We start from the raw sequence: 24845 nt of genomic DNA, 5'->3' as shown, positions 1-24845 counted from the left end.
ACAACAACAACAAAACAAAACAAACAAGAAAAAAAAAAGACAAGGAAACAAGCCAATGTGAGTGAGATTCAACAGGAAAATAAACAAACTGATTTAGGATACAAACTGATATAGCCCACAACTGATTTTGGTTTAAAATATGAAATAAATGAGTTCAGAATAATTTAAAATATGAGAAGAAATACCAAAATTGGTAAAGCAGCAAGGGTCTATAATAAGTGACCGAAGAGTGTGAAAAATAATCAAACACAATTTTTAAAAGGCATATGATTTTTACTATGAAATACTAAGTGGATGGGGTAAAAACACTTAAGTTAAGCTAAAAAGAGAACTAGTTAACTGGACCACAAATAACTAATACCCAAAATGCATCAAAGAGTCAAGACAACATAAAATATAAAAATAAATGTAAAATGTGTAGAATAAAATTCTAATCACCATCATGAAGTCCCAAAACATAATAGAGAAGTAATCAATGAAAAGATGTTTTTTTTAATGTGTTTTAAACTAATGAAGTACATTTATCAAAGATAAGCAAATATAATACAATTAGAACATACATAAGCAAAATAAATGGAAAAAAATTCCAAAAAATATTCCATTAAAACTGGAAGCACCAAAGACAAAGAGAATATCTAACTCTGAAGCCAAAGAGAAAGACTGATAAATAACCAAAATTAGATCAATAAAGCAATGACAATGAAACTGACAACTGACTTCTCAATAGAAAAAAAAAAAGTAGACAATGGAATCCAGTTTTTAAGGTTTGAGAACAAGTCACTACCAATCTGAAAGTCTGTATCTAGCAAAACTACCTTTTAAAAATAAATGGTTGTCATTTTCAGATAAGTTAAATAATCATGAAGCAGAGTATAGAGGGAAATTTATAGCATTCAATTTCTACATTAAAAGAGAACACAGCCTGAGAAATCAGTAAGTTAAATATATAGACTGGGATGTGAGGGGAAATATAGAATATACACAGAGAAATCAAAAGTAGGGACATATTAAAGATATGAGCAAAGTAGAATAAAACAAAAAACCAAAAATGTATAATGGAATTAACAAAGTTAAAAAGTGACTTTGAAAGACTAACAAACTAAGGGAAACAGTAGCAAAATTGATTAAAAATATAAGAAGAGAAACATAAATACATACATATATACATACAATGAGAAAGGGCACACAACTAGAAATATACAATAATTAGAAAGGTAAGTTAACCATGAACAACTTTTTTACTTAAGTTCCAAAAATTAGATCCAATGTATAAATGCCTAGAAAAATTTTACTTACTGAAACTGAAGAACTATAAAGTCAGGATATATATAAAGCCTGAAGAAACAGAAACTTTAAAAATATTTTCACAAACTGAGGGTTTTGTGGGGTGGGGGGTGGGGTGAGCCTGGTGGTGGGTATTGTGGAGGGCACGTATTACATGGAGCACTGGTTGTGGTGGATAAACAATGAATTTTAGAACATTGGAAAAAATTAAATTAAAAAATATATATTTTTTAATTTAATTTTTAAAATTTAATTAATATATATATATATATATTTCCCCCAAAAGGCAACATCTGATCCAGACAATTTTACAAGCAGTTTCTTTCTACTTTCAAGAAACAGATCATTTCAATTTATACATAATCCATTTAATGGAGAGAAAATTGTCTAACTTAGTACATGATGCCAGAGTAAATATGATTTCAGAATCAGACAAGAGCAGTAAAAATAAAGGAAATCCCAGAAAATTAATGATTATAGATATAAGAATTCTAAACAAGTTTATGGCAAATAAAATCAAGTAGTTTGAAGAAACAGTAATGGCCTTCTTATTCTTCCTCGTTCTCAAAATTGGCATACATGTTTCCTTAAATAACAAATACATTTTACAGATCTGATCGGAAGAATCTTACATATGCTAAAGAATCTTGAGATGGGCATGCATATGCTACACACCCACTCCAGGGTGCCTGCGCCTAGGTCATGGGGCTGTCTCTGCAGTGAGAGTGGCTACCTGGATCCGTGCAGCCACTGTATCTCCAGGTGCATGTGAGCTCCAGCCCAGCTCTGTGACTGCTCCATCTGCACTCAATACCCTGGCTCAGGGGTCACTCCCCAGATAATTGTGCCTTAGACAAGGGGCCACCGCCACCACAAATGTGCTCCTGAGCAGGTGCCAGAGGAAGCCCCTAAGCCACGAATCTCCCCACAGAAGTAGAGCTCAGAAGGACCTCAGGAGCTAATCTACTGTTATATGTTACAAACCTCCTGTCCCAACCTGCTTTCAGGATTTTCTCTTTGTCATTGAGACTTGTGAGTTTTACTATTAGATAATGGGGTGTGGACCTATTCTTACTGATTTTGAGGGGAAATCTCTGTGCCTCCTGAATTTCGATGCTTATTTCCTTCACCAAATTAAGAAATTATCTGCTTTAATTTCCTCCAATATACCTTCTGGCCCTGACCCTCTTCTTTTTCTGGGATCCAATTATTCTAATATTGTTTTGCCTTATGATACCACTTATCTCTTGAATTCTCCCCTCATGATCCAGTAGTTGTTTACCTCTTTTTCTCTGCTTCTTTATTCTATCATTTGGTCTTCTATATCACTAATTCCCTCTTCTGCCTCATCTATCCTAGCAGTAAGAGACTCCATTTTTTTTTTTTTTTACTGTACCTCATTAATAGCTTTCTTTATTTCAAACTCATTAGATTTTAGTTCTTTTTTTAAAAATATTTTATTTATTTATTTGACAGAGAGAGATCACAAGTAGACAGAGAGGCAGGCAGAGAGAGAGAGAGAGAGGGAAGCAGGCTCCCCACTGAGCAGAGAGCTCGATGTGGGACTCGATCCCAGGACCCTGAGATCATGACCTGAGCCGAAGGCAGCAGCTTAACCCACTGAGCCACCCAGGTGCCCCAGATTTTAGTTCTTTTATCTCTTCAGAAAGGGATTTTATTTCTCCAAACAGGGATTCTCTAGTATCTTCCATGCTTTTTTTTGGGTCCAGCTAGCACCTTGATAATCATCATTCTGAACTCTACTTCTGACATCTTACTAATGTTCATGTCTTTTTGTTAAAGATTTTTTAATTTATTTATTTGGCAGAGATCACAAGTAGGCAGAGAGGCAGGCAGAGAGTGAGAGGGAAGCAGGCTCCCCGCCGAGCAGAGAGCCCAATGTGGGGCTCAATCTCAGGACCCTGAAATCATGACCTGAGTGGAAGGCAGAGGCTTAGCTCACTGAGCCTCACAGGCACCCCACTAATGTCCATATTAATTAGGTCCCTAGCCATCAGTACTGCCTCTTGTTCTTTTTTATTTTTTTTTGAGGTGAGTTTTTCTACCTTGTCATTTTATCCAGATAAGAATAGATGAATGAGAGAACAAAATACTAAAAGAGTAGCAACAACCCCAGAAAAAATACACAATAACCAAATTGGAAGAGTCCCAAAACCAGGGGGAGAAGAAAGTGGGATATATATATATGAAAAATGTATATAGATACAAAAATAAGGGTAAACACAATGAAGGGATGGAATATGACTGTAAAGATGAAAATTTAAAAAGATGCTAAAAGAATTGATAAGACAAGAATTTGGTTGAAAAAAAAAAAGAGGAAAGAATGTGATCAGGCTGGAGACTAGAACAAAGCCATGTGCTAGATTCAGGGTATATTTTGATCTGTTAGAAGGAACTGTATCCCAAATTTTAAAGAAAGAAAAACCTATATGTATACAAAAAATAAGGTTAAATACAATGAAGGCATAAAATATGACTATAACAATGAAAATTAAAGATTTTTAAAAGATTTTATTTGACAGAAAGAGATCACAAGTAGGCAGAAAGGCAGGCAGAGAAAGAGAGGGGGAAGCAGACTCCCTGCCAAGCAGAGAGCCCAATGCGGGGCTCGTTCCCCACTCCCTGAGCCGAAGGCAGAGGCTTAACCCACTGAGCCACCCAGGCGCCCCGAGAAGGTACTGATAAGATAAAGTAGTTTAAAAATGGTTAAAATAGTAAAGAGGAAAAATTTGAAAAAATAGAATAAGAAAAAAATAAAATTAAAAAAAACTTAACTTTGAAAGACTTAAGAATCATGGGAAAAGAGACATGAATTCTGTGTTGCTTTCCCCTCACTCTCAAGTTCTGCAGTTCTCATTGGTGAACTTGGTCTTGGCTGGATGTTTTTGCTGATTTTCTGAGGGAGGGGCCTGTTGCTGTGATTTCCAAATGTCTTTCCCAGAGGCAGAAATGCACTGCCCTTGTGAGGGGCCGGGCTGAGTAATCTGCTTGGATTCGCTCTCAGAGCTTTTGTTCCCTGAACACTTTTTGTAGAGCTTTGGAGGCGGAGAATAAAGATGGTGGCCTCCCAATATCCAGTCTGGAGGAGCCAAAAGCTTGAGGGCCCCGCTCCTCAGTGCTCCCTCAGAGAAAAGCAGTCGATCCCTCCCATCTCTCTGGTCTCCAGCCACACTCTGAGCTCACCCTGTGACCAAACAGTTCTATCTCTGGCGCATGGCCCCGTTTGGAGTCTCCAAACCCATCAGGTTCCTGTGCTGCTCCTCTGCAGGGAGGAAGGTGAGTCTCCCCGGGTCTGCCACTTGTGGGTTCCCTGCTCAAAGAGCAGTGGCCTGACGGTGCCTCAGATGATGGTTTAAGGTAATCCCAAACTAAGAGCTCACTTCTTGGCTCTGTCTCTGTAGTTGGCTTCCCCTCTCCAATACCTGGGAACTCTGCCACACCCATGGTCTTTCTGTGATCCTGGGGGTTCTGAGACCACATTGTCTCTGCGAGGGTTCCACCCCTTCTTAGCCTCTGGAGCAACATCCCTCTGTGGAGCTGACTTTTAAAAGTTCTGCCGCCCCTTGCCCCCGTGGTCTCTCTTTTCATATATCGCCTCAGATTCACTGCTCTGCACATCCTAACTTCCAGAAAGTGGTCACATTTCTGTTCCTAGAATTGCTGTCATTCTTTGCTTTGATCTCCTGCTGAGTTTGTGGGTGTTCAGAACGGTTTGGTAACTAGCTGTGTTCCTGGGACCAGGTGAAATTTAGGTCTCCTACTTCTCTGCCATCTTGCTCCTCCCTAACTATGTTACTGATGGAAAAATTCACTTCAAGCAGTGACCAGTGTAGAGGAATGGAACATACATAGACATTGGTGAAAAAAACAGATACTAATTTGAAACCTACCACTTACTGTCTATGTGACTTTAAGCAAGTTACTTAACCTCTCTGAGCATATATATATACAATTTGAAAAATAATTCTTCCTTTCTTTTTAAAATATTTTATTTATTTATTTGACACAAAGAGAGAGATTACAAATAGACAGAGAGGCAAGCAGAGAGAGAAGGAGAAGCAGGCTCTCTGTTGAGCAGAGAGCCCAATGTGGGGCTTGATCCCAGGACCCTGATATCATGACCTGAGCGGAAAGCAGAGGCTTAACCCACTGAGCCACCCAGGCACCCTAATAATTCTTATTTTTAGCATTCTAAGAATCAGAAAAAATATATACAAAATCCTTGTCTTATAGTAACTTATACCTTCCTGACTGCTTTTACTTTATTAACTTAAATGATACCATACATAGAATTCTGATGCTTTACATTACTTACCATATTACTAGATGAGACTGGTTCGTTAGTCAATCCTCATTGCGTGTGTTGATATTTGCCTCTCTTGGTGGCTTCATGGCACTTGGGATGAAGACTGTGTTGGATATTTGAGAGAAGGAAAGAGAATTACACATGTAAACATACTCAGCCCAGTGTAATCAAGAGGAAGCAAATGTGTATTCAGTAGACTTTTTCTACAAATCTTTCACCAATATCCAGACAATAATTTTGTATCTGGTCATAAAGATAATAGCAAGTTGTGCCCATTAGAGCAATCTGACTTGACTTTGTCAGTTTCATCTCTGTCCTAACCACTGCTTCTCCCTAAGATAGAGGAATCAGTCTCTATTTCCCAAGTCATTCCTTCATTGGCATTACAATACTTTTGTTTTTTTTTTTACCATCCTTAATGTTCTCATTTTATTACTTATAATTTGCCAATATAATAATTTCTCTGAGAAATTGTGATCCCAGGAAACAATGTTTTTAGTCAGAATGATACTGCCCACTTTTTTTACCCTTTATAATAATTTCAACATCTTTGTGATTCCATAGCAAACAAACACTCCCTCCAACCCTGCTCAAATTACAAGTTTCTTCAGCTCTTATTGTGAAGATTACAGTCCACAATCTAGGTTATCCAGAGTGATTCTATGCTCTCAACAGGTAGTAACATGTATTTACTAGAATGTGCTACATGTGTTGGGGGGGTACTATATGCAAGTCTATTAGAAAAACATGTATTTCACTAAAATATGCTTAACAATTAATAAAGACTGATGGGGTAATAAGAAAAGTGAATACAACCAATTTACGTCCAGTTGGTGGAAAGGGCACATACCAGGTAGTTCAGAGAACATCATCGATTCTTCTTATAGCAGCTTCAGCCCTGTTCTTGAATCATCAAGGTATACAAACATCTCTGTACATAAAATCTACATTGGAGACACATAAGCAGAATTTGAAAAATTATCGATCAGGGAAATATTCACCATAGTTATTTCAAGGTACTTTATAGCACTTGAGAATATAGAATGCTCCATTTCATTATGAAAAAAATTCAATCCGATCAATAATATGTACACATTTCTCATTTGCTGGTAAAACTTTAAGCATAATGAGAAAACTTTAAAACTGGAGCTAGAAGAGGCATTTAAATGTCATATTGGTTATTCCCCTGCTACAGAATTGACTTAATTCAATTTACATAGATCATTATTGATTCTAGTTCTACAAAACAGGAATGAAAAAATCCTATTTGGTATAAAGTCTACAATGCCAATATTTTTTTTCTCCCTATATAACCTCAATTTGTTGAAATGCAGGAAAGTTGTATTAAATTACAATCGACATGAGTAAATAAAATTCCAATGTAAAAATATATTTTCCAAATATCAGCTGAGGACTGGTTAATGATAACAATACGGATTATAGTAATATTGTACCCAAGCAAAGCATGGACTATTTCTTGGAGTTCTTTGGGAATTCCCCAAAGTACTGTCTGGAGAGAATCCTTATTTATGTTTTTATTCTTTCAGAGGTATTGCTATTCTATAATTGTTCTGTTGTTGTTTACATTTTATAGATCATATATTGCTATATTTATTACTTATATTGGTTTATGGCAGTGGTTCTAAAATTCAGCACATATGAACCAGAATCACATAAGAAGCCTATTAAAAGAAGATAGCTTCCTGAGCCTCATCTATGTCCACCTATCACTCTTGCTCATCTCAAAGATTCTGTATGGCAGAAGTGAGTAAATGTCTAGGACAATAATTTCAAAAATAAACTTTCTAGAGCACCTGAGTGGCTCAGTTGGTTTAGTGTACATCTTTGGCTCAGATCATGATCCAAGGGTCCTGGTATTGAGCCCCATATTGGGTCAGGCTCCCTGCTTAGTGGGGAGTCTGTTTCTCCTTTTCCCTCTGCTCTTCCCCAGGCTTGTGATCACTTCATATTCTCTCTCTCTCTCTCCCTCACATAAATAAAAGCTTTACATAAGTAACTCAATAAATAAATAAGCCTTCCAGTGGTTCTGGTTGAGTAGCTTGCACAACTGGAAAACACAGTCCTAGAATTTTCTTCTTTATGCTCTCCTTGTGAGCATGGTGCATCAAGATTACCCTAGCCTTGTGCTAATTTTTTTTAATTTTTTATTTTTTATAAACATATATTTTTATCCCCAGGGGTACAGGTCTGTGAATCACCAGGTTTACACACTTCACAGCACTCACCAAAGCACATACCCTCCCCAATGTCCATAATCCCACCCCCTTCTCCCAACCCCCCTCCCCCCAGCAACCCTCAGTTTGTTTTGTGAGATTAAGAGTCACTTATGGTTTGTCTCCCTCCTAATTCCATCTTGTTTCCTTGATTCTTCTTCTACCCACTTAAGCCCCCATGTTGCAAATAATTCTAAAATTTATATGGAACCAGAAAAGACCTCGAATAGCCAAAGGGATATTGAAAAAGAAAGCCAAAGTTGGTGGCATCATAATTCCGGACTTCAAGCTCTATTACAAAGCTGTCATCATCAAGACAGCATGGTACTGGCACAAAAACAGACACATAGACCAATGGAACAGAATAGAGAGCCCAGAAATAGACCCTCAACTCTATGGTCAACTAACCTTGTGCTAATTTTTTAATTGTTTAATCATTTTAAGGATTCAAAAGATTTTGATGACAGACATTACCTTTGGATGTTGAAATCATATTTATTTGGTGACTTTTGAAGGAATGAGTCATGTACCATATTTTCAACTTTTTCTATCTTTACATTTGTATCTGTTTTATATGTCTCCTCTAGTCAATTTTTATAAATAATGTCTTCCTAGAAAACTGATCATTGTATTGTAAAATTTATTTGTGTTTCTGAAGTGGAGGGAGTTTTATCCTACTGGAATAATTTCACCTTTTGTATTTATAAGCCTCTTCTCCTTTCTTTTTGTGGATTTCTTCCTATGTCCAGTTTCCTCAGTTTAATGCTTAAATTTTTTTGGTAACTGTGTCATAGTATGATAGCTCCAAACCATGGACATGATATAGCTCTATTTTGATTTAGGTCTATTTTGATGTTTCTCAATTTTCATTTCTTTTTTTCTTTTTTTTTTTTACTCCTTAGATATCATTTTATTTTTAAATTTATTTCTGCATCTCATATAGATTTTATTGCTGATGTAAATAGGATACTTGTAATTATTTTATTTTCTAAATGTTTATTTTTAGTATATTGTATGAATTTTGATTTTGATGTACCTATGTTTATATAAGGATTTTTGTTCTGTACCTAGACACTTTGCTGAACTCTTACTAATTGTGAAGAGCTGACTGTTGTTGGTCTTGAATTTTCTATTTTCATCATGCCTTTTCAATTATTAGTTTTCTCATTTCACACTTTCTTTTCTTTAAAAAAAATTTTTTTTGCTTCTTTTTAACCTTAGCTACTAGATCCTCTAGTATAGTTCTAAACAGCAGTGATGAAAAATAGCACCTTTATCATGTAGTGACCTTAAGACCAACTTCAAAAGTCTCACCATTAATATATTTGTTGTAGCATTTTTAAAATAAGGACATAACTTGGGCTATTTCTCTGAAATACTTTTTTTAAAAAATATTTTATTTATTTATTTGATAGACAGAGATGACAAGTAGGCAGAGAGGCAGGCAGAGAGAGTGAGGAAAGGAAGCAGGCTCTCAGCGGAGCAGAGAGCCTGACGTGGGGCTTGATCCCAGGATCCTGAGATCATGACCTGAGTTGAAGGCAGAGGCTTTAACCCACTGGGCCATCTAGGCGCCCCACTCTGAATACTTTTATAAACAAGGATGGTCTGTACTTTGATGTTTGACTAAATTTGATTTAAACTGCCTGTGAAATTAGCTGGACCTGTAGTCACTCAGGTCAGGAAACTTGATTACCAGTTCACCGTATTCCATCTCTTTATTTCCTACTTTTCTGAGGAATTTTGCTTTAAATATACTTGTTTTAAAGATTATATATCTAGACTTCTGTTTTGTTGTAGTAGGATAGATACTTAACTAGTACACATATATGTTTGCTGGCTCTTAGTCCTGTTGAATTGATATAATTTTTTAAAAATTCTTCCTCTTTTAGACAAATTAGAAGCAATATATTTAGATTCCCTTTTACAAGCTATCCTTTACAATTTAATACACATGCTTACCATTTTTTTCCCCCAGATATGTTCAAAAGTTTTAGCACTTCTATCGCTCATTCAACCACATGAAGGATGTTAACAAATTTTGGCAATCATTCATTATTTTCCAATCAAGTTATATTTTTAAGGATTTTTCTTTTTTTTTAATGTAAAAGTGAATTAAACTTATTTTAATTTTCATGAATCAGTTTTATTGCCTGGGATAGTTTGCCAGCTTTTAGGACCTTCCATTCTTCTTGGAACCTATGACTGCCTTTAATTTATAATTTTCCTCTCTATAACTTTTTACAATCCATTTGGCAAGATTTGTTGAGTAATATTTTCCTAGTGTTTGTATGAACACATGGGGAAGCCTTTTATATTACTTTATGAATTATAGTTGCCTGACAGCCAAGCCAAAGCCGAAGCAACACAACCAACTTCATTCAGTTCTCAGCAAGGGTTGATAAGCTAGGCCCAAGATGATCAGATGTCTTCTCAATTTTGCATTCCACAATGACAGGTGATCTAGAGAGTTTGATAGTAGAAAAGAACAGAGAGACAATTTGTTGCCTATGATCGGCAAATTCTGTCAAAAGCTATCAGGACTCCAGTATCCATCAAGTTTGGGTTCAGATACAAGACTGGCAAATACCTGACAGAGCTTCATTTCTCAGAACACCCTGAAGAACAAGGAAAGCTACACCAGCAGGTCTCAGAATCAGAGATCCATGCCAAAGACCATTTATTGAAGCAAGAGGCAGACCAGGGATGCTGTTCAACAGTGGTGGCATGCCTCTGACCTACAGCTGCAGAAGATCTGGGACACCACAGAAGATAATCATGTGGGGGCCCAACTGTGGGGAATTAAAGAATCTAGACAGACCAACAAGACCCTGACTGAAGTTTTGGAGCTAAAGACAAAGCTTGGCTTTAGAATTTTGTCAGAGGCCATTTCTAATTTAAATGCTCATTTGTGGAACACCAAGCCATCCATTTTGTGCTGCAACAACTTTGTGATTACAGGAAAGCCTATTATACTAAATCTGCACTTCTAGGCTGTTTATGTTCATTGAATGCACTGTGATTAAATTTGTAGCACTCTCCTAAAGATCCAGGCAAAATATAAACAATTTATTTCCAAAGGAAAGGCCACAGTTTAAGGAAATTTTATTCTAAAATTGAACTTCTCTGCATTCACCAAAGAAGAGATTTAAAGTGCTTGAACAAGCACTGTTATGAGCTACTTTATGTATTTAGGTTTATTTAATTTTCAACCCTAATCTATGAGAAGGTAATGCTCACTGCTAGTCTGTACAAACGAAACCAAGACTGAAAATGATCACATAATTTTCCCAAGGCCACGCAGTTCATGTCTGATCAACTCTGAAACTCTAACTACTTCTATTCCATCAAGATAACTCCATAATCAAAACACATTGACACATCTAGGCCTTAAGAAGTGAAATCCTTCATCTGAAGAGCTTTATGTGCCTTAAACATGAAAACAATTACATAGGCTAGAAGTAGCCTTAACATTACACTTTTATGTTAAATAAGGGGATATACATCGTGTGGAAAAGTTACTATCCACAATATATAAAAAAATATATGGCATCACGTATTAAACAGATGGGTGAAGATAACAGCCTTTTACCTAAAACTGAACAAATAATTCATGTCAACATGCTTTTAATATAAATTCAGTTTAAATCTGACATGCTGATAGTTAGATGTCAAGATTTTATTATTGATTTTTATTTTTTAAATCACCTTTCTACTTAGTTAGGGCGAACTAACTCTACAGATTTCTCACAGAATATTGATTAAAAAATTCATTTGACTTCACAGCTAAGGATATTTATGGCTTTTCCCCCTAATTAAATAAGAAGTAGATAATATATTCTAAAGTATTTGACTGTAACATTGCTTCCAGATTTAAAGCATAGTAAAAGAAATGTGATTTAGTATAAAAAGACATTACTTTACATTAGTATTCTTTTAAACTTCAAAGACACAGAAGTTCTATCAAAAAAAAAAAGCACAAGATTTAGGTTTTTAAAATTCTTTTTAATCTTCTCCATAGTTCTGTTAATCAATAGCTATAAACTTAGCACAGTGCAGGACAAGTCAGCAGTTAAAAAGAAACATGAGAATTAATAATATTGATGGTGTCTGAAATGAAAGGATTTGGGTCTGTATCCCCAAGAAGATATAAAATCAGTGCAATTTGTAGTCAGTGGATGAATACAGCTTTGTCAGTTCACTGATATTTTTTAAAGGCATTGCTTACATAATTCTCTCCAGAAAATCATCCCATTTTCTTTTCACATTCCTTTTTTCCCCTCCCAAAATTTAGTATGATTTCAGTGGAATTCTCTTGTTTGTTGATTGTGAGAAAAATGTATTTGGATACTGAAGCATTTCTTGTTTCTCAAAGCATAAAAATATGATGGACTGTTCACTCAAAAACTATTTCAGTCATTCAACAATACTGTTACACACTGAGTGCCATAAATTCAGTAGCATTTATTGTGTGAGGAGGAAGGGTTCCAAAGATCAGTAAGATCTGATAAATAACTTCAAGTAAACAAATTCCATAATCTTTAATTCATCATAAAAAAATTGCTGTATTTAAATCATTCTAAGATGCCTCAACTGTGAAGTGATACCTCTTGCAGGATGTTAAAAATAGAAAAACTATATACCTTGGAATTTAAAAAATACTATTTAATAAAGAGTCTGAAACCAAACCTTACCTACTTTTTTTTTTTTTTTACATCCTTTCATTTCATTTAACATCAAACTATAACATTTTTCACGGGCCACTAACTAATTTTTGAAAATATAATTTTAGTGACTTCGTATTAATCTATTCTATGAGTGAGCCATAGCTTATTAGTGAGAATTCCAGTCACTATTTTTTTCTTTTTTACATACTGAATAATGCCTTCTTGAACATCATACTTACCACTGAATATTTCTTTAGGATTAAGATTTTTTTTGCTTATTAATCTGAGATCAATAATTATGATGCTATCATAACACATGATACTCTGAACTAAAACTCATATATTTTTACTCTGAAACATTTTTGTTTGCATAAAATATTTTTATTTATTTATTTTTTTTCCTTTAAGAAGGGTATTTAGATAAGGCACTTTCTGAGCCTGCCATTTCTGAGAAATATTTTATCTACGGTGACTGGGATCACATTTATTTTTCTTCTGTAAATGTTATTCAATTTTCTTCTGACATTTTAGTGTCACCGAGATTTCTGAGGCCAGCTTCATTTTTGTATCTTTCATTCACCCAATGAATATCTACTGAGCATTCGCAGGGTGCTAGGTGCTGGCAAACAGTAGCCAAGATGGCAGGGTTATTGCCCTTATGCACTTTTTTTGTCACATAGAAGCTGCCTTTTATAGGCAGCTATGTCTTTCCAACCTACATATTTGGACAAACAGTATTTCCTTGTCTCTTAATCTTAATTAAATTTTATGTTAAATTCTGCGATGGAAAGCAAAGTTCACCCAATTTACAGATCTGATGGATTGTTAATAGCGACCTCTAGGGCCGTGGTGAAGGATTGTGAGATTGACTGAATTCACTAGGAAAAAAGGTTTCCATAAATCGGTCATTGTGATAGGTCTCATGGCTGCTGAGTATTTTCAAGTTCAAGTTAAGGAAAGATCTCCTCAGTATTTTTCCTGAATATTGGTGATCCATTTCAATTTGCAGACTCTTTCTCTTCTAGACAGCTTTTTATTATTTCCTTCATTATTGATTTTTTACCATCTATATTCTTTCTTTGGGAATACAGATTTTATACATTATAGATACCTATGATCTGTGTACATTGTAGTGCAATTTTTCTTATTTTTATCTCCATCTCCTTCTTATATTTTTGGGGAAATATTTCAGAATTATCTTCTATATTCAATGATCTTTTTCTGCTTCCTCATTGTAGCCACCTACTTACGATGACTTGTTTTTCATTAATGAAATGATTGCTTTGTTTATCAGTCAGGGTTCACAGGAAATGCATGAAATCCTCAAGTTTGGTGCGTTTAAGAAAGCTTTTAAAAGGGTGCTAATTGGCGCACCTGGGTGGCTCAGTGAGTTAAGAAGCTGACTCTTCATTTCAGCTCAGGTTGTGATCTCAGGGTAGAGGACTGGTCCTACATCAGGCTCCAGACTCAGCAGGGAGTCTGATTAGGACTCTCTCTCCCTCTTTTTCTGCCCCACACCCCTCTGCATGCTCTCTTTCTCCCTCTCAAATAAATAAATCTTTATAAAAAATAATAAAAGGGTGTTAATTATACACGTTTGGTCTGGGTATAAGGAAACCACAAGGTAGCATTGATTACTCTGGCACTAATAATAGCAATGTGCTGTCTGTACCCTATTCCACCACCCCAACCCTCCCATGCCTGAAGTGGAACAGCAGTTACCAAAACCTAGAACTAGACACGGCCATATGAAGCAGGCCACCTGCTAATAGCTAATGGGTAAGACCAGAAGAAAGTCTATAGCAATCCTATAGGGAGAACCAAAGAATGATTTCATAGAAAAATGTTTTTGAATAACAATATAATCCTCTCTATTTACCAAGAGAATACAAAAAAAAAAAAAAAGAAAAGAAAAGAAAAGAAAAGAAAAGAAAGAAAGAAAAAAGAAAAAAGCCAACAGTGTGAAATGAATGACTTTATGTTGACATGTAATATATGATGACATGATATGGCAGAACTGAAACCAAATATACTAACCATAATAATAAATTTAAATGGACTTAACTCAGTAAGAAAAGATTTGTTTGAATGGAGTACACAAATCAAAACCCAATTCTTTGCTGTGTGCATGAGACACATCTAAAAGTAAAGTGATCCAGAATGGATAAAATGAATGGATGGGAAAATATACCATAAAAATATAATAAAAAGAAAGCCCTGGTGATGCTTCTGATATCAAGCAAGACTTTCCTTCCAAAAAGCATTAAGTGACATAAAGAATGTAGGATTGGGGTTCCTGGGTGGCTCAATTGGTTAAGCAACTGCCTTCTGCTCAGGTCATGATCCTGGGGTCTGGGATCGAGTCCCACATGAGGCTCTCTGATAGCCAGAGAGTCTGTTTCTCCCTCTGTCCTCTCTCCTCTCATGCTCTCTCTCTCATTCTCTCTCTCTCAAATAAATAAATAAAATCTTAAAAAAAAAAAAAAAAGAATGTCGAATTGACAGATTTGGCAAACGAAAAATGCCAAAATTTCCGTTAAATTTGAATTTTGATGAATAGTGAATATTTTAATATACTGAAATTCCATGCAACATTTGCAGCACTACTTAAAAAGCATTTATCGTTTATATGGAATCTAAATTTAATGGAAACTCATGTATTTTTCTAACAATCCTACTCTTTCCCCATTTAAATAAAGCTTACCTGAGCAAGCACAAGCCAGGGGATGTAATAATAAACAGTTTCATTTTTGTCTCTCACTGCCCATTTATTAAAAAAAGAAGAAGAAGAAGAAGAAGACTAAGACACCCAGGTGCCCCTCTCACTGCGCATTTAAATCTGCTGTTTTCCCAGCAGGTGTTCCTCCATACCGCTAGAGTTTCTAACTCCTCCAGGAATGAAGCTTGGGAGGGGAAGGACAACTAAGGAGTGAAGAAAGTTCTGAATTTGTTGATAGCGTTATGGTTATTAACATACAGACTCTGTTGGAATATGTCCAGACATTTCATCCATTGTCTCTACAGAGGTCCTCTTGCTATCTCGGAGGGTATCTCCTGGACAGCGTCTTTGATATAAGTGCATGCATCTTACTTCTGGCTGGAAGTTACTCCTTCCTTGGCTTGTAAGAATACAATGGTACCTTCAGCTTGTCTCTGCTGATTTTGCTTTGCCCCTCCAGGTAATCTTTTGGATGGAATCCAAGACAGCTTGTGTATGTTTGACATCTGTATCACAGGAAGCACTCATACATTCTTGGAAGCTAACCACTAAAACCACTTCTTCATTGCTCAGCCATCAAAAGAGCTAGACAGCTCATTTCTAGCCCTTTAGACTTGTAGGGTGAAACAGACATCATTTTAGTCTGTCATTTATGTTGCAAAGAACACATACTCTGCCCTCTGAGTAGATGCCGTAGAGCTTTTCTAATTCATCCTAATACTTCTTTTGTATTTTGCCTGTTGAAAATATATTCGAAACATACATCATCTTTTAAAAACCCACACAAAATATTTAAAAGAAAAAATATACTTTATTAAGGTAGTAGTTACAAAATGATATAACTCAATCTACAAACTTTGACGGAGTATAATTAATAGCTTACAATACAGTTATGTAATTTGACTCAACATTTCCAATCCTTCAAATGAAAAGCTTCCAAAAGATCAAAGTACCCACTACAAAGTCTTAGTTTTTCTCAAGGTTTTTATTGGAGGTAAAATGAGAGAAAACATAATCATGTGCTATTTTGTAAATACCATTCTATTATGAAAAATAACACATAGTTATTATAGTAATGTGGAATATACAGAAAAACAGAACAGGAAAACAAATAGATACATAATTACCCTGGCCAGAAATAACCCTAGTTATTATTTAGCTCATACCTTTTTATCATTTCTCTAGGTTATGCAGTTCATCTAATTCCCTTAGGATAAATACATGAGAGCTAGTACCTGGGTCCAATAGCTTAAAAGATTTGAAACTTCTCATCCATACTGTCAAATGGTTTTCCATAAGATTGCATGCAATTGCGCTACCCATCAGTAATTATGAGACTGTAACATTTGTTATACCACCACCGATACTTTGTATGACCATAAAACAGTAAAAATAAATGTTGTTAGTTTGATTTTTGTTTTGGTAACTAACTCTATACCAATACTTTAAAACTGTTCAATGGCAGAAAGCATCTGCAAAATGAAAATTATGTTTATTTACAAAGTTTTGGAAATGCTGCAAGATTTTTTTTAACACTGTAAGATTTCTGAGAGTCTTTAATGTGTTTAACATTCTAAAATACATTATGAATCTCCAAATATAAAATTTTTCATTCTCAATTTGGTTCCTTCTACTGGGAATGTTTTCTATAACAGAGATCTTTTTTAGAGAAGAGAATTCCAAATTCAAGTGGAAAAACGGTATTTTGGGGGCTGAAAGTTACCTGTCATGGGACTAGTTATTTTGTTCAAACTCTCTTTTGTGTAACATTGTTCCCTCTCTCTATCTCACTGCCTGCATGCTTAGGACAGCTGGAGATAAGTCTGGGAAGGATAAAACAAAAACACAAAACCTAGTTTTGCTAATTTTTGTTATTTGTAGATAAATATTTTTCCATAAATTTGTTTTTGACTCATATTTGCTTCAGTAGAAAGCCACATCAGCTCTAAAATATCTCTTGAGACTATTCCCAGGAATTCATTGTTAGGTAATTATAACTCAAACTTCGAGGAAAACTTTAAGATTTATTTTCTGAAAATACTTCTACCAATTTCCTAACCTGCACTTTTTCCTCACGGATCAACTAAAGTAACTGGGTATTATCCAAAGGGTAATATGCTATTATATAAAGGATTCCTAGAGAAAATTGGCCAATCATCCAGGCATTGTCAGAATTTTCAAACTTGTTATAAAATAAAGATACACATTTAATGGTGTTTGTGTTTGGAATTCTATTTAAAGTTGCATGTTGTAGAAAATGTGCAAAATGAAGCAGTACGATTTTTTAAAAAGTTGTAAAGTGCTGTCTTTGGGTAAAATGCTGAGTTTGCAGGTGTTAGACCCAACTATACCTGAAAACCAAATGCAACTTTGTAAAATAATTTGTGCTATTTCATCACACTCAATCAAGATATAGGACAAATGAGATGGAAATCATGCAGGTTATATACAAGAAGACTTGATTGTCTTTTTCCTTTTAATGCTTGAAACACAGAACGTGTTTCATTGATACTGACAAATCATGCAACTCTAATAGGAAGAGTGAGGGAAGATGTTTTGGAAAGTAAGAAAATGGATTGGGATAAGTGTTAATTTATTCACAAACTTACTAATTAATGAGTTTCAGTTAATTTTATGGAAAGAAACTTTTTTTTTTTAAGGAAGGCTATGCAAGTTCCTGCATTTCTCTGAACTTTAATAAGAATCAGGTTGTTTTTAAGAAACAATTTACAACTCAGTTGCTTGGATCATTGCCCAATATCCCTCACTTTGCTGTTTGTTTTCCACATGCATTATGTGTCTAATCCTCTATTACTACCACCTTTTGTGTCATATGCCTATTTTTCCTAGTATACTGTTTTAATTACTTTGTTGTTTCTCTTATTATATTTTTTAAGTTATTCTCACTAGTTTCCCTGGGAGTTGCAATTAGCATATTAGTTTATAATCTAGTTTAAGTAAATATCAACTTAATTTCAATTGTATACAGAATCTTTGCTCCTATCTAACCCCATTCTCTCCTTTCCTTCATGTGCTATAATCATCATATAAATTACATCTCTATCTCCACAGTTTAATAATTATTGCTCTCTGCTATTACTTTCAAAGTAGATGGAAAAAAGGTATTATAAACAAAAAATGCTTCTGTACTGTATTTTATATCATTAACTGCTGTTCTTTGTTTCATTCCAGCCTGAAGGACTCTCATTAATATTTCTTAGAAGGCAATTCTGCTAGAAACAAATAGTCTCGGTTTTTGTTTATCTGAGAATATCTTAATTTCTCCTTCATTTTTGAAGAATCAAAAATGCTTGATATGGAATTCTTGGTCAATGGCCTTTTCTTACATCACTTTATTTGTTTAATTTCTTAAAAGATTTATTTATTTGAGAGAGAGAATGTGCAGAGGGGAGGGGCAGAGGCAGAAACAGACTCCCTACTGAGCAAGAAGCCTGATGCAGGGCTTGATCCAGGACCCTGGGATCATGACCTGAGCTGAAGGCAGACACTGAACAGACTGAGCCACCCAGGCACCCCCCTCATAGCCCTTTAAAGGTGTAATTCCACTGTGTTCTGGCCTCCATGGTAATTACAGTAAAGCCGCTGTTGACAAGAGTCATTTTCCTCTTGTTTTCAAGATTCTTTGGCTTTGGGCTTTGCCAGTTTGACTATGATGTGTCTATATTTTATGGATCTTTTTGAACTTATCCTACTTAGAGTTTTCTGAGAATCTTGGATATGAAATGAATGCTCTAATGACTGTTGGTTATAATTTGTTCTAATCTTTTCTCTTTCTCCTGGAACTTCCACTTTGTGTATGTTGGTTTGCTAGATGGAGTCTTTTTTTTTTTTTTTTTTTTGCTATATATTTTATTTATTTATTTAAAAAAAATTTTAACATATAATGTATTATTAGCCCCAGGGGTACAGGTCTGTGAATCACCAGGTTTATGCTAGATGGAGTCTTATGCATTTCTAAGGCTGGATTTATTTTTCTTCACTATTTTTTTTTCTTTCTTTTCCTCAGACTAAATAATCCCAATTGCACCATCAAGTTTCTTGATTCTTACCTTCTACTTCAAATCCGATGTTGAGTCCCTTTAGTAAAATTTTCAACTGCAGAGTCTCTATTTGTCTCCTCTTTATAATTCCTATCTCTTCACTGGCATTTTTGGTGAGACATCATTCTCATGGTTTCTTAGCTCTTTGATCATATTTATAATAGTTGATTTAAAGTACTTGTCTGTTAAGCCCAATATATGGGCTTCTCCAGGGAAAGGTTCTATTAATCTCTTTAACAAGAAAACAAAAACAAACCATGACCCTGAGATCATGACCTGAGCTGAAACACAGAGTTGAACGTTTAACCGACTGAGCTGCCCAGGAGCCCCTATTAATCAACCCCCCCCCCCCCCGTTCTGGGCCATACTTTTATTTCTTCACATGCCTCATAATGTTTTGTTGAAAATTGGGCATTTTAAATATTATTATATAGCAACTTTGGAAATCAGATTTCCTCCATTCTCAGGTTTGTTTCTGTTTGCTATAGTTGTTTGTTTGCCTGTTTTGTTATTATGGCTATCTGTTAAGTGACTTTCCTGAGCCAATATGGTGAAGTCTGTGTTTTTTGTTGTGTGTGTCTGTCGAAGTCTATGCTTCTTTTGCTTAATGGTCAACTAATGACTAGTTGTTAATGACTGGACATTTCCTTATATTGCCTGGACTAGTAAGTCTCCTAGCTCTTGCTGAAGAGACTCTTTGTGTCTCCGTGTGTGTCTGTGTGTGTTAGGATATACCTTTCATCTCTGACAATGCTGCCTTAAGCTTCAATTCCTGCTTGCCCAGAGCCTCAAAGTCAGGCAGAACTGAGACAGAAGAACCTTCTAATGCTTCTTCTGGGCATGCACACAAGATTCTGGTCTTCTAGATTACCCCCAGATATTCTGGAGCTTCTAGATACCCCTGTGGAAGCTTATTCCTGAGTTTTTCCTGGTTTGGGTCAGTTATATCAGGCAACTGGATGATAAACAATTCCTATGTTTTGGACAAATGTCCCAAGGATAGAGCTGTTTGTATAGAACAAACTCTAAAAGAAAAACGTGCCCTGAGATGGAACTTTACAGGGAGTTTCCTATCTGGTCAGTAAGTGACAACTATCTGAAGATGTGGCTTTTGTTCTGTCCTGTGTTATCCTTTTCAGTGGCTCCCAGCCTTCCAATTTTCACAGATGGCATTGTGAGACTCATTTGTCTTAGCTACTTCCCATCTTGGGAGAGAATGATGGAGGGAGAACTCATTTAAACTCCGTAAAACTCACTGTTCTTACTGACAGTCAGCCAGTGTTCTTGAATAAACACTCCTCAGATTGTTGCAAGCCTTTGGTTAATTTCCAGATTTCTGAAAAAGTTGATTTTGAGAGTTTTGCCCATGTTCTTGTGCATTTATGGATTTTGGAGGTCCTTACTCTGTGATCTCAGAAGTACTTTCTAAGGTTCTTGCATATGATATTTGACTCACATTTTGTCTCCTTGAATATAAAAAAAAATCCAATATCTTCTGGCATTGCATTATTGTCAGTAAAAATTAGATCACCATTCTTTTTCTTTTTCCTTTAAGTGACTTAGTCATTTTGCTATTTTGCCATTTTTTTTCCTTTTTATTTCAGGGCTTCATTTAAAATGAAGCCTTCTGGCATCCTTTTCCCCTAATACATAATACTTTTTTAGCATGTAATTCAAGCATTATTTTTTCCTTTTTTTAAATTTCCGTACTGTTTTCCTGAATGTATATTGTAGCATTAGTTCTGTTTTGTTGATTTTGCTTTCTTATTCATCACCTTATTTCACTATTTTTCTCTATTTATTTTTTTCTTGGTGTTTAAAATTATCCTCCTTCTCACCTTCTGTTTATCCTAAGACATCCACTTCTCTGTTTCTTTCAATTTAGTGTTTACTTCTGGAATTAAATTTTCTTTTCTTTCATGAGTTCTGTTACCTTATCTATGAATTTTCCTTATCCTGATTTATGTTATTATTTTATATTTTGGATCACTTTTAGCTTGCTTTAAAATATTAGGTTAGAGATTTATCTTGTTTATATGTATATATTTGTCATGTGATCTCATTGCCTATAAGGACCATCTTTTTCTGCTCACTATCCTTCTGTTATAATCACTTTCTGTGAAATTCAGTCATGATTCTCCTAAGTTCCTCACTCATACATTATATTCTTTTTTAAGATTTTTGAGAGATACAAGAAAGATTGTCTAGCTCTCGTCTAGTATTCTTTCTCTGTGTCTGTGATCAGTTCAGAAATATTACCTTGTCATTTCTCTGATGTCCTGGTTCTGTCTCCCTTGTCTTTACTGTGTATTCTATATGTTCTGTAACTTCTTTTTTACTTTTTTATCATTTTCTCTATCCTTCTTAATTTATACTACTCCCATCAATGTCTCTCCAATGGAAGAGATATTTCTGGTTAGTTATGAGAGCTTCAGGGGGGAATGTCACTATTTTTTTTTTTTAAAGGATGTGATCTATATGTCTGGGTAGTCTGTCTTTTTTTATGGGGAAAATTGCAAATATTCCAAAAGGATCCTACCATCACCACCACTTTTACAAAATATATTTATTTTTGTATTATTTAAGGTCTTTTTTTATATTTATTTTTGTATTATTCATGGTCTTTCCATTCTTGAGATATTATACCCGTGCCATTCTTGAGATATTATACCCGTGTAGTCTAGTTTTCAATTATGGATGTGAAATTTGATTCCAATTTTTTTTCTCCCTTTACTTTAAGCCTGTTTATCTCTTTGTTTGTGCCTGAAAAATGCTGAATTTCTATTTTGGCATTAAAGTAAAATATCTCACCACCACGTGATGAAGTATCCTTAGTCTTTAAATTCATAGTGCTTGCTATTCCTTTGAGGATTGTTTTCCTCCTACTCTCCTCAGGTAAAATTAAATTATATATGCCCAAGAAAAATATATTAGGACAGAACAGAGGAGCAGGACACTCCTCGACAGAATATATGTCAATACTGCACAGACATAATCACCTTCTGTAAGAATGACCAAAAAAAGTGTAAATCATGAGGATGTCTTAGCTTATCTTTCTTTGGTCATTGTGCATAAAGCAAAGTTTGTGTTCATTGATTACTTTTCTTTTATGGGCTCTCTTAGTCTGCTCTCTTCTCAGTTCTGGAATTCACGATATACATATATATTGAATCACCTGGCTTTGTCTTCTTGTCTCTTATCTCTTCCCTTACCGTCCCTTTCATCTGAAAGTAAGAAAAATGTCTTGATCCATTCTTATAATTCACTGTTCTTTTGTACAAATCAATGTGTTATCTTTCCTCACCATTGTGTTTTTTATTCATTAATAATCTTTCTTATGCAAGATTGTTCATAGACTGGTATTTTCTGGATCTTATAGCATGTGTGACTTGCTTTCTTTTTATATTTTTAATTTTCCCCATTCTTACTATATTTATGTATTTCAAAAGGGACCATTTGCCCTAAATATTGTCTTCCTTCTCTTTAATTGCTGAAGTTAACAAACTCCTGTTGTCCTTAACCTGATGATTTATTTTCAAAAGGTGGGTATATTTGGAATTCAGATGGGTCAAATACTTTTAAAATGACCTGCTCAAATGATTAAATTCTGTGCAAAATAAAATAAGGCATTCTCTTAATTTTTGCCAGTGTTGAAATTTCATGTACTTCAAAGGACACAGTGAGCTACAACCTGATGAGGTTACAAGCTAAAAAATTTCCCGGTCAAGGGAAAGCACTTTTCTTCCCTATTCTAATGTTTGTTCTGTTCCCACCTTTCCCCCTTGCTATCACTGCTCTCCTGTGGAGGCTTCTGGAACTCTTCTTTACTTAAAATCCTCTCCAAGCCTGCAGTAAACAGGGCATGACCACAGCAGCTGATACATCTCCTGGAGTCCCACATAGGATCAAGTTTAGTTCCAGCAATTGCCTCACAATTTCCCAACTAACAATCCGTGTTACGGATGAAAGTACGTGGTGGCCTGAGCTGGACAGGAGCAAGCCAGGTTGTGTAACTGAGTGGAATTCTTTTTTCTTTTCTTTTTTTATTAAGTTTAATTTAATTTAATTTTTTTAAGTGTTCCAAATTCAATTGTTTATGCACCACACCCATTGCTCCATGCAATATGTGCTCTCCATAATACCCACCACCAGGCTCACCCCACCCATCCCACCTCCCTCCAAAACCCTCAGGTTGTTTCTCAGAGTCCAGTTTCTTATGGTTTGTCTCCCCATCCAATTTCCCCCAACTCACTTCTCTTCTCCATCTCCCAATGTCTTCTGTGTTATTCCTTATGCTCCACAAGTAAATGAAACCATTTAATAATTGACTCTCTCTCCTCATTTCACTCAGCATAATCTCTTCCAGTCCTGTCCATGTTGATACAAAAGTTGTGTATTCATCCTTTCTGATGGAGGCAGAATACTCCATTGTATACATAGACCGTATTTTCTTTATCCATTCATCTATTGAAGGGCATTTTGGTTCTTTCCACAGTGGCAACCATGGCCATTGCTGCTATGAACATTGGGGTACAGGTGGCCCTTCTGTTCACTACAACTGTAACTCTAGGTTAAATACCCAGTAGTGCAATTGCAGGGTCATAGGGAAGCTCTATTATTAATTTCTTAAGGAATATCCACAGTTTTCCAAAGTGGCTGCACCAACTTGCATACCCACCAACAGTGTAACAGGGTTCCCCTTTCCCCACATCCTCTCCATCCTTATTGTCTTGTTAATTTTGGCCATTCTAACTGGTGTAAGGCAGTATCTCAATTTAGTTTTGATTTGAATCTCCCTGATGGCTGATGATGACAAACATTTCTTCATGTGTCTGATAGCCATTTGTATGTCTTCTTTGGAGAAGTGTCTGTTCATGTCTTCTGCCCATTTTTTTGACGTGATCATCTTGTGTGTGTGTGTTGCCTTTGAGGAGTTCTTTATAGATCTTGGATATCAGCTCTTTGTACTGTCATTTGCAAATATCTTCTCCCATTCTGTGAGTTGCCTCTTTGTTTTGTTGACTGTTTCCTTTGCTGCGCAGTAGCTTTTGATCTCGATGAAGCTCCCCAAGTTCATTTTTCCTGTTGTTTCCTTTGTCTTTGGAGACATATCTTGAAAGATGTAGCTGTGGCAAATGTCAAAGAGGTTTCTACCTATGTTCTCCTCTAGGGTTTTGATAGATTCGTGCCTCACATTGAAGTCTTTTATCCATTTGAGTTTATCTTTGTGTATGCTGTAAGAGAAGGGTCGGGTTTCATTCTTCTACACGTAACTGTCCAATTTCTCCAGACCATTTATTGAAAAGACGGCTTTTTTCCCAATGTATATATTTTTTTTCTGCTTTGTTGAAGATTATTTGACCATAAATTTGAGGGTCCATATCTGGGCTCTCTACTCTGTTCCATTGGTCTATGTGTCTGTTTTTGTGCCAGTACCATGCTGTCTTGATGATCACAGCTTTGTAGTAAAGCTTGAAATCAGGCAATGTGATGCCCCCAGTTTTGTTTCTCTTGTTCAACATTCCCTTAGCAATTAGGGGGCTCTTCTGGTTC

This window comes from Mustela nivalis (assembly GCF_964662115.1).
Source record: "Mustela nivalis genome assembly, chromosome: 17".
NCBI lineage: Eukaryota > Metazoa > Chordata > Mammalia > Carnivora > Mustelidae > Mustela > Mustela nivalis.
Note: the sequence above shows the minus strand (reverse complement) of the source record.